This window comes from Denticeps clupeoides, chromosome 15 (assembly GCF_900700375.1).
Source record: "Denticeps clupeoides chromosome 15, fDenClu1.1, whole genome shotgun sequence".
Taxonomy (NCBI): Eukaryota; Metazoa; Chordata; class Actinopteri; order Clupeiformes; family Denticipitidae; genus Denticeps; species Denticeps clupeoides.
The window spans coordinates 2,541,210-2,555,294 of record NC_041721.1 but is presented as its reverse complement, the minus strand read 5'-3'; the positions used below and the strand labels follow the sequence as shown (position 1 = coordinate 2,555,294).

At 52.3% G+C, this 14,085-nt stretch overlaps 1 protein-coding gene across 6 annotated transcripts in view; it reads right to left on the bottom strand.

The window, feature by feature from the left end:
• Positions 1 to 14,085, bottom strand: part of chrm2a (cholinergic receptor, muscarinic 2a) — a 58,477-nt gene that overhangs the window by 18,324 nt on the left and 26,068 nt on the right. Inside the window, exon 1 of one of the 6 annotated variants that reach the window (XM_028953903.1) lies at positions 2,137 to 2,219. The exons of 4 other annotated variants lie outside the window; for them this stretch is intronic. The gene's annotated coding sequence lies outside the window, so the exon portion shown is untranslated. Of the gene's footprint in view, positions 1 to 2,109; positions 2,220 to 14,085 lie in introns of those variants that run through there. One more of the 6 variants, XM_028953901.1, reaches the window with a different exon arrangement.

Here is a 14,085-nt window from a genome sequence, read left to right as displayed (position 1 = left end):
GATGGTTAAAAGCAGAGGCGGATTTCAGAAATCACTGCACGAGTCTCAAACCTTGCAAAGTGTATCACCAGTGGGTGGTGTCTTGTATTAGCTAGGTAGTATAGATTCATGTACTTTCTTGCTGGAGTTCACTTTGTTAATATGTAACAGTCGCCGCATGAGTTACGTACAGTCTTGCTATTCATTACCGGACCAAGAACACGTTTAATAAAAACTTTAGTAAAAGCGGCTGATTGACTCAGGCTTATTATGGTCGTTGTTACAAAAGTTGTCACAATGTTTTGTGAAAAAAATGAATCTGAGTCGTTACAGATACAAGTTCTGATACCTTCAATAAATAACTGTTTCAGAGAACTGGCTAATGTGAGCTCATTATATTTATAACAAGCTGGAGAAATAAGCTCTTCTCCTCTTTCCAAGCAAAGCACTAAAGTCGCCAATTTGCTTCTCGTCCCAGAAGCTTTCGTATTCTTCGCCACCGCTGACATAAATTATACAAAACACTGTTTTTGCTGCTCAGTCATTTGCAAACGGCGCCTGTCCCAGATGAAAAAGTGCTGGAGCTCCGCGACGCCATAATCAGAGAAGTTCGCTTCTCTCGTCCGCCGCACGGGGAAACACTCTGAGATGTGGTTTCGCTAATTTGAAGAAAGGCGCTCCTGCGCGTCCAAAGGTTATGAAGTGGTGGACATGGAGCAAACCACAGCACTGTCCACTATCTGAGCGGGAAGTTCTGCAGGAGCTCCGGCGCCCGTGATGGCTCAAGACGTCCTCTCACTAACCAGGAGGTCAGGAGGGGCAGCTCATTACTCAAAGGAAAGTTGATAACGGCCGTGACATGCGCCGGGCCGAGGGGCCAAACACAGTCTTAGGAAAACGCACAAGAAGCTGTATTGGCTGTTTAATTAGCGCCTCCACTGTCCTCACATGTTTCTCATGGACGCCAGTGTTGATGATCTCCAGAGAGGGTCTGGAGCTCCCACACAACTCCTTTAATTAGAACTACAGTAGCTGGCCGATTCTGGCTGGTGAACCATGGTGACGTTGAATAAAACCTCGTTTTCAGCTTTTTGGCTTATGCGTCAAGCCACAAAGCTTTAGCCAAAGAGCTGAAAACAAGGTTTTTGTATGATAAGTATGACAAAGTGCCTCTGAGGAGGACGGGAGTGTTGGATGTCCGAGATTGTGGCCATTTTCATTTCTGACACCCAGAAGATGAACTTTTTATAAACAATTTTTAAAACGGGAGCGGCCTGTAGCCATGATTGACAGCTCTCACACACAAGTTGAATGGTTTTACGTTTGCTCTTTGTTTCCTGCTTGGTCTCTGTTTTAAAAAAGAATAAAACTTTTGGTCCCGGAATGTCTGGAAATCCTTTTAGTAAGTTCTGTCCAAAACGCTACATGGGGCAGATAGAGGCAAGATTGAAAAATTTCCATGACGTCCCTTTAATAATAAATCTGCGTGATAGTGCACATTAACATTTTCTCATCTTACACTTCAGTGGCAGCAGCTTGGTGGAGAAAATATGAATTAGGTACGAGGGAGGGGTGTGTAGTTATGGTTCATTTGAAGAGCGGTGCAGGGAAAATGTACACAGAGTCTGACGACCCTGTTTCGGAATAACGCCGAGTCGCCCCATCACTCTCGAGAAGCCTTCGTTTCTCCACGCCTGGAGCAGCACTCTCTAAACTGTCTGAGAAGAGGAGGCACGTTCCCCTAAATCACTGCGGCCAACTGAAATGTTCTGCCACAAGCTGCCCATCTCGCTTTTAAAAAAGCGGGAGTACGTTTCTGATATTCCGTTATTGGCAATTCACAGCGGAAAATATCAATATGCCAACAGAACTTCTACAGTCTGCACAGCTTGTTTAGAAATGACCATATAGGCTCATATAGGCTCATAGGGAGGGACCTTAATATTGCATAGACAAGGGATGCTGAAATATTACACAGATTACTTTTCATGTTCTCTTACATTTTCTAGACAGCCGAAGGTGATGACATTTCATTTTCTACACACCGATCTACCAATCCTGAACAGTTCGACAGCCGTAAAGCACGCTGCTGGGTGAACGAGTGAAAACGAGTAAAATCAAAAGTCCAACCTCCCCAAAGAGTGTCAGATGTCACACCTGGCAGCCAAATGACTTCTCTTCTAACCGGAGACCTCCACACGCGGCGCTCCGAGGCTGACTGGGCTCTGCCGCGTCTGAGGAATCTGTCAGGCTGACATTTGGCCAGCCCCACTACAGACACCAAATGCCATGTGGGAGAGTGGATGGGAGGGGGCAGCTCATCGCTCATCTCAGGACGTTTTGTTGCAGAAGAAAGGACACTCTCTAAAAGTCTCGAAGAGCTCAGAAGCTGCTGCTGCTGAGGTTCTGTGTGAAAACATTTGAAAGCATCCAGTGTTTGAGATGCTTTTATAGCACCAGTATCTGATCTTAGGCAATTATCTAGACATACGTTGGACCTTCTGCTCATACAGAGTGGTAGGACTGCAGGAAAATGCCAAAAAGAAGAGTTACAACCTAAGGGCTCCACCACCAGAGGGCTGGAACCACAGTCTACGTCGATGATGATCACATAAATAAATGTCCATGAAATTCAATAAGTTCTGTGTTTGACAGACATTAATAGAACTTCGCTGGATTTTCTCTTACTCATCAAACAAAGATGAGGGTGGTAGTATCCTAGTGGGTTTTACACTTGCCTATGAACCAGAAGACCCAGGTTCAAATCGTGAGGTTACTTGACGTAACCCCGGTTCTCTGATAACATGAGTGAGGTATCTCACTATGGGAAACGCCCTCAGCGTGACCGATCGCGGAAGCACCAATGACACCACGTCCGTCGCAGACGGACCAATGGCAGCTGCACCCCGGGAGCCCCGCCTCCCTATATCAGGTGCCGCCGCCCACCGGAACGGCCTTCTCTAGCATGCTCTTTCCCGTGCCAAAATGCAAGGAGGGGAAAGCAGTGAGATACCTCACTCATGTTATCAGAGAACCGGGGTTACGTCAAGTAACCTCACGTTCTCTTTCAAACATTCGCTCGGTATCTCACTATGGGAAAGATATGGCCAACTCCCGTATTGCATGCTTTCCGAAGTACCTCCGTCCGGACGCACACGGAGCCGAAACAACACTAATCAGCGGCACCGACACTAAGCACAGCGTGCGCAAGCGGCGGGGCCGTGACGTCGAGTCGGTAAAACCTAATAAATGTGTGTGGCGTAGCCCAGCTAGCAGCAGCACAAATATCACGTACAGAAACACCCCTGAATAAAGCCCAAGAGGTAGCCGTGGCCCTAGTGGAATGAGCCCTAAGCCCCTGCGGGGGCGGGAGATCCCGTGCATGGTAGGCCATGCCGATAGCCTCCACCAGCCAGCGCGATAACCGCTGAGATGAAATCGGCTTACCTCTGTATGGAGGAGCCCAGGACACAAACAGCTGGTCACTCCTCCTGAAAGCTCTGGTACGGTCCGTGTAAACCCGCAAAGCACGTACCGGACACAAACAGTGCAGCCTCCGATCTTCTTCTGAAGTAAATGGAGGGGGGTGAAAAGCGCTCAGCTCCACAGCGCTACAATTATAAGCAGAGTTAACAACCTTGGGAACAAATGCAGGGTTAGGTAACAGCACAACTCTAGCATCGCCCAGGCCGAAGTTCATACAAGAAGGATGAACAGAGAACGCATGAATCTCACTCACCCGCTTCGCTGAGGACAGCGCGAGAAGCAAAGCTGTCTTGAGGGTCAGGAGTTTCACACTCACTTGTTCCAGAGGCTCAAAAGGAGGTTCTGAGAACATCTGCAGGACCAGGGGCAAGTCCCATGAAGGGACGAAAAGCTGACTAGCCGGCCGGAGCCGGCGGGCACCCTTCATAAAACGGCGCACGAGAGGATGCTGACCAACAGACGTGTTGTCAAACCCCACGTGGCATGCTGCTATAGCAGCTAGATACACTTTAACAGTGGAAAATGCCCTGCCCTTGTCCAACATGTCCTGCAGGAAACATAACACCACAGTAACCGAACACACAAAGGGCACAACCCGCCTCTGTTCGCACCACTGTTCAAAAACGCGCCACTTGCTGTCATACAGTGTGCGCGTGGATGGAGCCCTGGCACTCTGGATGGTGGTGATCACCCTGGCAGGGAGACCAGCCGCGTCCAAATTCAGCCTCTCACGGGCCAGACCCACAAATTCAGCTGACCTGGAGAGGGGTGGAAAATCTCCCCGCGCGCTTGTGACAGAAGGTCCCTGCGCGGCGGGAGCTGCCAGGGCTCGTCCCACAGAAGCTGAAATATCTCCGCCAGCCACGGCCTCCCAGGCCAGCGGGGGGCCACCAGCAGGAGAGTCAGACCGCCCTCTCTCACTCGCGAGAGTGTGGGGCAAATCAGGCTCAGGGGTGGGAATGCGTACATCAGCGCGTCCGGCCACGGGTGCGCCAGCGCGTCCACCCCCAACGGCGCGTCGCTGTCTTTCAGAGAGAAGAACAGGGGACAGTGCGCGTCTCCGCGCGAGGCGAAGAGATCTACGGCAGCCCTGCCGAACCTCTCCCAGATCTGAGTAACCACCTGAGGGTGGAGCCTCCACTCGCCGTACAGGGGGTTCCCCCTGGAGAGGAGGTCCGCCCCCGAATTCACCAAACCCGGCACATGCGTCGCACGCAGTGACGCGAGGTGCGCGTAACTCCAAAGAATTAATCTCCGCGCCAGACCGTGCAGACGGCGTGAGCGCGTCCCGCCCTGCCGGTTGACATATGCCACCGCGGTTGTATTGTCCGTCCTGATAAGAACATGACCGCCCCGCAGGTGGGGGAGAAAATGCACCACAGCGTGAAAAACTGCCAACAGCTCCAGGTAGTTTATATGGGCGTCCCGAAGCCGTGACGGCCAGAGCCCGTTGACCGTCCTGCCTTCGAACACGGCGCCCCAGCCCGTGAGGGAGGCGTCCGTGGTCACCGTCTTCCTTACGGACACGACACCCAGTGGCGCGCCGGACAAATAATTGCCCGCCCTCTGCCACCAGTGGAGAGCCGTGAGGCAGTCCTCCGAGACCGTGACAGAACGGCCGAGGTGCCGACGGGGACAGAGACGCAGCGCTGACACCCAGCGCTGAAATTCCCTCATGTTCAACAGTCCCAGCGGGACCACTGCCACAGTAGAAGCCATGAGCCCCAGCAGGCGCAGGCAGGTCCTGAACTGGACCGCTCTGCCGCTGCTGAACAGACCAACGCACTGTTTTAACGACAGTACGCGTCTCTCGGACAGTGAAGCGCGAAAAGACACAGAATTTATCTGGAGGCCCAGATATTCTACGGTCTGGGACGGAACCAGTGCGCTCTTGGCGTAGTTTATACTGAAACCCAGGCTGGTGAGGTGGGTCACCAGCGCTTCCGTTTCGTGCACTGCCTGCTCGCGCGATCGGGCGCAGAGCAGATAATCGTCCAGATAAGCCAGAACCCTGACGCCCGAGGATCTGAGCGGGGTCAGAGCTGCTTCTATACATTTGCTGAACACACGGGGCGCGAGGCTCAGGCCGAACGGAACCGTGAGAAACTCGTAAGCCACACCGTGGAAACAGAACCGGAGATACCGCCTGTGGGCAGGATAGATTCCGATGTGAAAATACGCGTCCTGCAGGTCCACTGTAGTGAACCAGTCGCCGGGACGAACCGAGCGAAACAGGCCCTTGTGAGTGAGCATTCTGAATCTGAACCGCCTGAGGTGTTTGTTGAGAACACGCAGGTCCAGAATAGGGCGGAGCCCTCCGTCCCGCTTTGGAACCAGGAAATAGCGAGAATAAAAACCCCGCTGCATTTCCTCCATGGGGACGGGCCTTATTGCCCGTTTGCTCAGAAGGGAGGTTATTTCTGCCTCCAAAACCTGAGCGGCATCCCCAGTTGCCAGCGACGAAACCACCCCGGTGAACGCGGGGGGGACGTGCCGCAAACTGCAGCCTGTAACCTTTCCCTACCGTCGCCAGGACCCAGGGGTGAACTGCGCATGCGCGCCAGCTGTCGAAACGGCGCGCAAGGGGGTTCATCTGCCCCACCAGCGGCGCGTGAGCACCATCTGGTGGAGGCGCAGAGGCATGACACTCTCCGCTTAAGTTTCGTTTTTGTTTGTGCGGCTGCGCCCTCAGCCCTAGGCGTGGATGCGGCAGCGCCATTTTTAATGAACCCTGAGAACGGCAAGGGGAAAATGAACAGGGACAAACCCGCCTTACCCGCTCCACTCTCAAGCTCGACCGAACGAGCTGAGGGGAGGGCGTAAGTGGAAGCACGATGTGAACTGGTGCTTTGGTCCTGCAATGAAGCGGGGGAACAAAAGTGGCCGCTGAACATTGAACAGAACGTACTGCCGACGTGCACACCGTCGCCCGTTTTGCTGGGGGAGGGGCGAGCGTGACGTCGGTCAAGGGAGGGGGGAGGCCAGAGACCACGTGGTGCTGGCGACGCCCCTGGTGTGAGGGAAACGAATCCCTAGGTCTGCCGGCGCTTCTTACCGCTGGGGGGAGGAGCCGGGCGGTGCTGTGCAGCGACCGCCGCGTATGACGGCTTTGTCCCCTGTCTGGAGCTGGTAGCCCGGTGTTGAGCTCGGGGTTCAGCTGCCCTCCCCGTGGCTCGCGGGCCAGGTGACCTGAAGTCAGATCGGAAACCCCGGTGTTGAGGCGGGGGTCCCGGGCGGGGGGGGCGGGGGAGGGGCGCGCGGCGCCGGCTTGCGAGGCAGACAGAAGTCGAAGGCTTCTCCTTCTTTCTTCTGGAGATCGCATCTCTGCCGCATTGCCTCGACTGTTGGGCCGAAAAGGTTCTTACAGTCCACCGGCGCGTCGAGAAATTCAACCTTCTCCCGGTCGGTGAGACTGGATAAGTTTAACCACAACGAGCGCTCACCCGCGACGGCGAGACCCATTGTACGGCCACAACTCTGAATCGCGCCGCGTGAAGTGCGCAGATTCAGGTCCGAGATCATGCAGATCTCCACCCAGGTCGCTGGATCGGGGTTGCCAGAGTCCAGCTGCTTTCCCAGCTCCTCGAGCAGTTCGGCTTGGTACGCCGTCAGGAGCGAGGTCACGTTTAGCGCCCTGGCGGAAAGCGCGGAAGATTTAAAAATCTTCTGATAAATGGACGCGGTAAAGCGATCCATTTTACCTGGGAGCGACGGTCCTGTTGACGAAAATGAAGCCCTCCTGGTCGGGTGGAGGTGATGAGCCACCGAAGCCTCGACCGTGGGGGGGCTGGAGAGCCCCAGCTCCTCCATGTCGCCAATATCCAAACCCGAGTAGCCCTTGACGGGAACGCGGTTAGAAAAGGGTTTATCCCAGGACCGTCTGACCTCGGTCACACACGCAGGCACCGCGGGAAGCGATTGGCTGAATGCGGGCGGACGAGAAGGGAGTCTTTTCCCGTCGAAAAAGTCCCTCTCAACCCCGAGGTCACCACGGGGGGCTGGCCATGCAATGCCCAGCTTGGCCGCGGCTCTTTTACACACCTCGACCAAACCGAAGTCCCCCGTGGAGGGCTCGCTGCCCTGAGCGCCGGGAGGTCTAGAGGGCTGCGCATCCGGGAGAATGGCATCCTCGTCGTCCTCCTCTGGCTCGTCTCGGAGGAGCTGATCGTCATCCTCCTCCTCGACGTCCGCCTCCTCCCTGTCCGCGAACACGTGCTCGTCGAACAGCGGGGGCAGCATAGGGGACTCGACGTCCATTATGTCCGCCCAACTCGTGGAGGCGCGGGGTGGAGGGGGCTTTGAGGCGCCCTCCGCCGCGGTTTTAGGCAGCAGACACGTGTCGGCGCGTGTGGACGCGGCGATACGCAGCCTCCTCTCCAGAGTTTTCACCGACATGGCTTTGCAGTGAGCGCAGCCATCCGGGTCCGCAAGCGACGCCCGAGCGTGCTTCACCCCCATACACGTGATGCACATGGGGTGCGGGTCCTTGCCTGAGATACTGAAACCACAGGCAGCGGGGCAATAGCGGGACACGACGCCCTTTGTCCCGGAGGACCCGGCGGGAGAGGGGCTGGCCATTAGAACCTGGTGAGAGCTCCAAATGGCCGGGGACACTCGCCACAACGCGTTAGCGTCGAATTGAGTCCTTTCGCTTTATTTCTGCTTTCCTACCCCCTCGCCTTGACGCGTTAGGCGGTATTCGGAGGGCAGCGGGGGGTGAGCCCACTGTTCCTCCACAGAAACTAAGATAAAGGAAGACCTCTCGGTACCACGTGGAGGGTGACCGCAGACCTGCGTTCTGCGGCGAGGTCCTTGACGGTTCGCCTGTGAACTGTAAGCAGGGGGCAGCCACAATCCGGGCACTGAGGAAAGACCGCAGATCTTCACGGGGAAGAGTGCGAGAAGGCCGTTCCGGTGGGCGGCGGCACCTGATATAGGGAGGCGGGGCTCCCGGGGTGCAGCTGCCATTGGTCCGTCTGCGACGGACGTGGTGTCATTGGTGCTTCCGCGATCGGTCACGCTGAGGGCGTTTCCCATAGTGAGATACCGAGCGAATGTTTGAAAGAGAACCCACTTACTACCATTGTGTCCCTGAGCAAGACACTGAGTGTCTCCAGGTGGGGACTGTCCCTGTAACTACTGATTGTAAGTCGCTCTGGATAAGGGCGTCTGGTAAATGCCGTAAATGTGTGGTATTGCACGTAGTACATGGATTTACACATGTAGCTTAATCCCAAGATGAAAAGCAAAATATTAATGTACATTAACTAATTCCCTGTCTTTCTATTTGGAACTATTTTTGGAACTTTTACTTTGAAACACTTTTTTTTTTTTTACTTTTGAAGCCTTAAATTGGAAGTGCGGCTGAATTTATTTATTTTTTTAAAGATTTCTAGGTTTTTGTTTAGTGAGTAAGAAAAAATACAGCAAAATACATCAATCTGTGGATGTCTTTTGAATACAGGGTCCACTGCTAACTTTAATCAGGTCAGATTATCGATGTTGCACCACTTTCTTTTTAACTCTCAAGTAGCTGCAAGTAGGCGTGGTTTTGCGCATGTGATGCAGATATGTCTGTGTCCATAGTGTGAGATGCATCGGCTGCACAGCCAGCATGTGCGATTCAAAGAGCCTTTTGTGTGCGCCCTTCGAGTAAATAGAAGCCACAAAGATGGAACTGATGCAGAAAGGACACTTTTATTTGAGTCGCCAGTGTGAAAGGCCTTCGCCTTCTTTCAGCGAATAACAAGGCCCCAAATCCTCTCTGGCTCAAAGGTCACATGACGGCAAAGTCCGCAGCGCTCATTTACTCTCGCACCAAAACACCACTAAGGTCGAGGCACCGGGGCAGAAGTGGCAGAAATGGACGCTTTCGGTCCTTTTGAAGAGACTGTCCTAAGAGGCTCCGCGGATGAAAAGGCCGAAGCGTCGTTGGGCCCCGGAGACAGAAATAGCTCTGACGGAACAGATATCATCTCAGGCATCTTATGGACACTGCAGCGCCGAAGCCAGCATCCCACGGCGGTGGCCACCACTTCTAAAAGCGGGAGCTGGGCACGGCCCACCGCACTCTCTCTCTCGTCTGCGCGGGTAAAAGCGGCATTTTACTCTGATAACGGGTCTTGTTCGATCGCTTTAATGCTGCCGATTTGTTTGCTTGTCCTCCTCGTCGGGCCTCAGCACGGCTCCCACTCTCCCCCCCGTGGAGCCATGCCGGGACTTCCTTCCTCACTCCGAACAACGTTCCCACCCATGGTCTACTTGTCTACAATCATTTGTTGAGGCACGAATGATGGATTAGTCCATGCCTTAATGCATCTTACATATTTGAATAAGAGGAAATGGAAAGTTGTTCCATAATTTAACAAGACAGAGAGTACAGATGAAATACACACTTTAAAAAAAGTTTTATAGTCATGTTAGTACTATATTTCTAATTTATGATCAGTTTCCAAACTCGTTTTCCTTGCTTTTTTTTCCCATGGTTCTAAACTGTAAGAAAATGTAGGTAAATTTTGAGGAAATCAAACCAAGATGTATGTGTTTGTGTGTGTGTGTGTGGGGGGGGGGGGGGGGGGGGGGGGGGGGGGGGGGGGGGGAGGGGGGGGGGGGGGGGGGGGGGGGGGGGGGGTGATCTCCACATTAAAAATCCCATCAAACGAGAGCAACCTTCTCACAGAATTTCCATCTCCCACTGGTAGCCAGTGCTTTCCCATAATCTGATTAGGAAGTGGCATGTGAACTTTGACTAATGGGCGTAACGAGAAGCCGCTGGGTGGTCAGCAGTAAAAGTGGGAATAGTGTTCAGCTCACAGGAGGTATGCATGTACAGATGCCAGGATCTGTGCAGGTAAATCTGCAAATCACATCTCCATTGTGCAGATGGTGACAGGAGATGGCCAGGAGTTTTCTTTATTTTCACGACCATTACCATTGGTAGATTCTCAATGGCATCAAAAGGCATCAAAACTGTGAATGAACACATGTGGAGTTATGTACTTAACAAAAAAGTGGAGACCTGACCTCCACAGTCACCGGACCTGAACCCAATCCAGATGGTTTGGGGTGAGCTGGACCAACAAGTGCTAAACACCTCTGGGAACTCCTTCAAGACTGTTGGAGAAGCATTTCAGGTGACGACCTCTTGAAGCTCATCGAGAGAATGCCAAGAGTGTGCAAAGCAGTAATCAGAGCAAAGGGTGGCTATTTTGAAGAAACTAGAATATAATTTTAGGAAGGAATTTTATAACACGGCCAGGTTTAGACCGAAAAAGGACTGGAATGGACGTGTCTCAGGATCCGGTCCGGAAGTTTCATGGGACTTCTCCCTCTGACCTCTAACCCCGCCTCCCCTAACCCCGGCGCGGATTAATGGCCTGGCTTTGGTGCTGGAGGCTGCAGATGGCTGGACAATGCGTTCCCGATGCTTCCATCTCAGCATTCACGCTGGGATTTGCCCGCCTCCCTCCCTCCATCACAAATGTCATGGCCCGCGGGTGACCAGTATACTTCACTGCACAAAAATGTATCTCCAGCACAGCAGAACATGTCAGCGATTCAGTTTCAATAATGCCACTGATGCCACTTTTATGAGTGATTATGGGTCATGTGATCAGTATGCAGCTCTAATTAGGACAGCGTCTGTACTGGTTTCATGGCTTCCCAGTCAGGAGACCAGCGTGCTTCTAGTTAATTGGGATGGAGCCCAGGACCACAGGAAGTTCACCTTTAAAGGAAGTCAGGCATTAGGCAGCTAAATAACCCAGATGATCTTGGCCCCGTAATCTTGGCGTATTTAATTCGGTGCGCTGTGCGACCAGGAGCATGGCGGCGCTCCGCTCTGCCCCCAGAAAATCCTTCCCTGACCGCGCTGACAAGTGCAAATTGGAAAAAGCTTAATTACCAGCACTTCCGTCTGATTTGCTCTGACACCTTAGCAAGTGTCGGAGAAGAAAAAAGTAACATTAATTTATCAGTCTTACAATGCTACAATGTTATAATTTGGATTGATTAAAAGGTGCATTTAACTGACACTAATGGCCATGAAAGAAAGCCACGAAGACGTCTCCAACACCCCTCGCCTCGATTCCGAGTGACTAGGTAATGGGCCACGTCACCCTGTTCAGGTTTGGACGCATGTCTGAATGACGGCAGTAAAGTTTGCCTGAAATCCTCAGTGGGGAAAATGAGATTTGGGACGCCGCGCCTCGCACGGCCGCGGGGGATTTTGACTGTTGCAAATTTTCACAAAGTCTGGCTTTGTAAGATTTCACGCGAGGCTGGAGTTTGGTACATAATGCTTTTTAAAAAAAAGGAGAATGGCGACGCTGAAGTCGAAGAAGTCACTGCCTCCTCGGATTTAATGCAGGTTTCCGTACGAACTGCCGTCCACTAAGATAAATCACCGTACCGTGACCTGGGGAAGCTGCTTCTGTTGTTTTCTCATAATACATCGATCAGGCGACGTCTCTCCCAAGGTCCAAGGCTGATGGATGAGCTGCTAATGGCGTCAGAGATGAAGAGTGTGTCAGACTGATCGTTCAAGGCAGAATGAGCCATCTGAGAAAAAATTCCCACTCAATAAAGATATTGTCTGATAAGGATTTCCATTTTTTACCAGTCTGTATTGTAAAATTGTATTGTAAAAAACCAAATGAAATCAACAAAACTCATCTAGGTTTACCTTTTACCTTCATCTGAAGCTAATTCACCCACCCGAACAGTTGAATTAAAGTGCTGATAACTTGCATGTTGGTGTCGGTAGTGGGCGTGGTCACGTTCACTGGAATTAAAGCGTCTGATAACCTGCATGTTGGTGTTGGTAGTGGGCGTGGTCACGTTCACTGGAATTAAAGCATCTGATAACCTGCATGTTGGTGTCGGTAGTGGGCGTGGTCACGTTCACTGGAATTAAAGCGCCTGATAACCTGCATGTTGGTGTTGGTAGTGGGCGTGGTCACGTTCACTGGAATTAAAGCGCCTGATAACCTGCATGTTGGTGTTGGTAGTGGGCGTGGTCACGTTGACTGGAATTAAAGCGCCTGATAACCTGCATGTTGGTGTTGGTAGTGGGCGTGGTCACGTTGACAGGAATTAAAGCGCCTGATAATCTGCATGTTGGTGTTGGTAGTGGGCGTGGTCACGTTCACTGGAATTAAAGCGCCTGATAACCTGCATGTTGGTGTTGGTAGTGGGCGTGGTCACGTTGACTGGAATTAAAGCGCCTGATAACCTGCATGGTGGTGTTGGTAGTGGGCGTGGTCACGTTCACTGGAATTAAAGCGCCTGATAACCTGCATGTTGGTGTTGGTAGTGGGTGTGGTCACGTTCACTAGGAATTAAAGCGCCTGATAACCTGCATGTTGGTGTTGGTAGTGGGCGTGGTCACGTTGACTGGAATTAAAGCGCCTGATAACCTGCATGTTAGTGTTGGGTTGGTAGTGGGTGTGGTCACGTTTGTGTATAAGGGGTATTAGATGTGTACAAAATGGAGGAGAATGGAGGAGATGGACGCTGCGCTACACCTGGTCATGTCACGTAGTTACAGGAGGGTGGTTAATTTGTCCTGAATGACGAAGAAGGGTGTGTGAAAGCTGTCAATCATGCCTACAGGCTCCTGTTCTTTTTAAAACTATGAAAACATCAGTTCATCTTCTGGGTGTCAGAAATTAATAGACAGCAACAAAAAGGTCAGGTGGGTAGTTAGTTTCTCCTCCACAACATACAGATTACCAGCAAGCAGACACCTCCAGTTTCTGTCTGTTATTTTATGTGAATCCTGAATAAACTATGTAATATTGGTGAATATGACACGGCACATTTCTGTGATCCATGGGCACAATGCGAAACCCTCCCAGGACTATGATGTGCGAGGCGTGTGTTAATGAAGCACTCTCACCCCTGCCTGACATCCCGGCCCGGAGGGAAATGAAAGCATTTGGCCCCGAACAGAGACGTCAAGTCGAAGTCACTAGAAGGTTGAGCGCATGTGGCGAACACAATGAAAAGGAAACAATTAGAAGGGGCGAGTGGAGACATCCTTGGCACTCGTCCACCCTAAGCGGCATTGGAGAGCGGCGAAGAAAGTTTCCCGACAGCAGTGCGGCAGGATTACCTAACGCGATTACGAGCCGCGGACCGTAATTACCGCTCGCGGAGGAAGGTGTCTGGCGGAGACGGGGCCAGGTGAGGACGTCTGCCGCTCGATAAGGGACGCCCGGCCCTGCTACACTGGAGCGAGTCTTGGACTGCAGGGTGAGATTACGACTCGCTTCCTTGCTGATGCTCCCTCAGCGGCCGGAGGAAATAAGGAAACGGAGTACGGCACGCGGTGGACAATCTGGCGTGACGTAACAACACAGGTCTGCTTTTGCTTGATAATTTTTCTTGTTACGATTCCCTTGTTTTGCCTCCTGAGCTCAACTCAAGTGAAGATGAGACCCTGGTGACCAAAGGCATGAGCTCATTTCTGTCTCCTCCCTGGAAGAAGATATGAAGAGGGAACCACCAACAGGGTGGTAGTAGCCTAGTGGGTAACACACTCGCCTATGAACCAGAAGACCCGTGTTCAAGTCCCTCTTACTACCGTTGTGTCCCTGAGCAAGACACTTAACCCTAAGT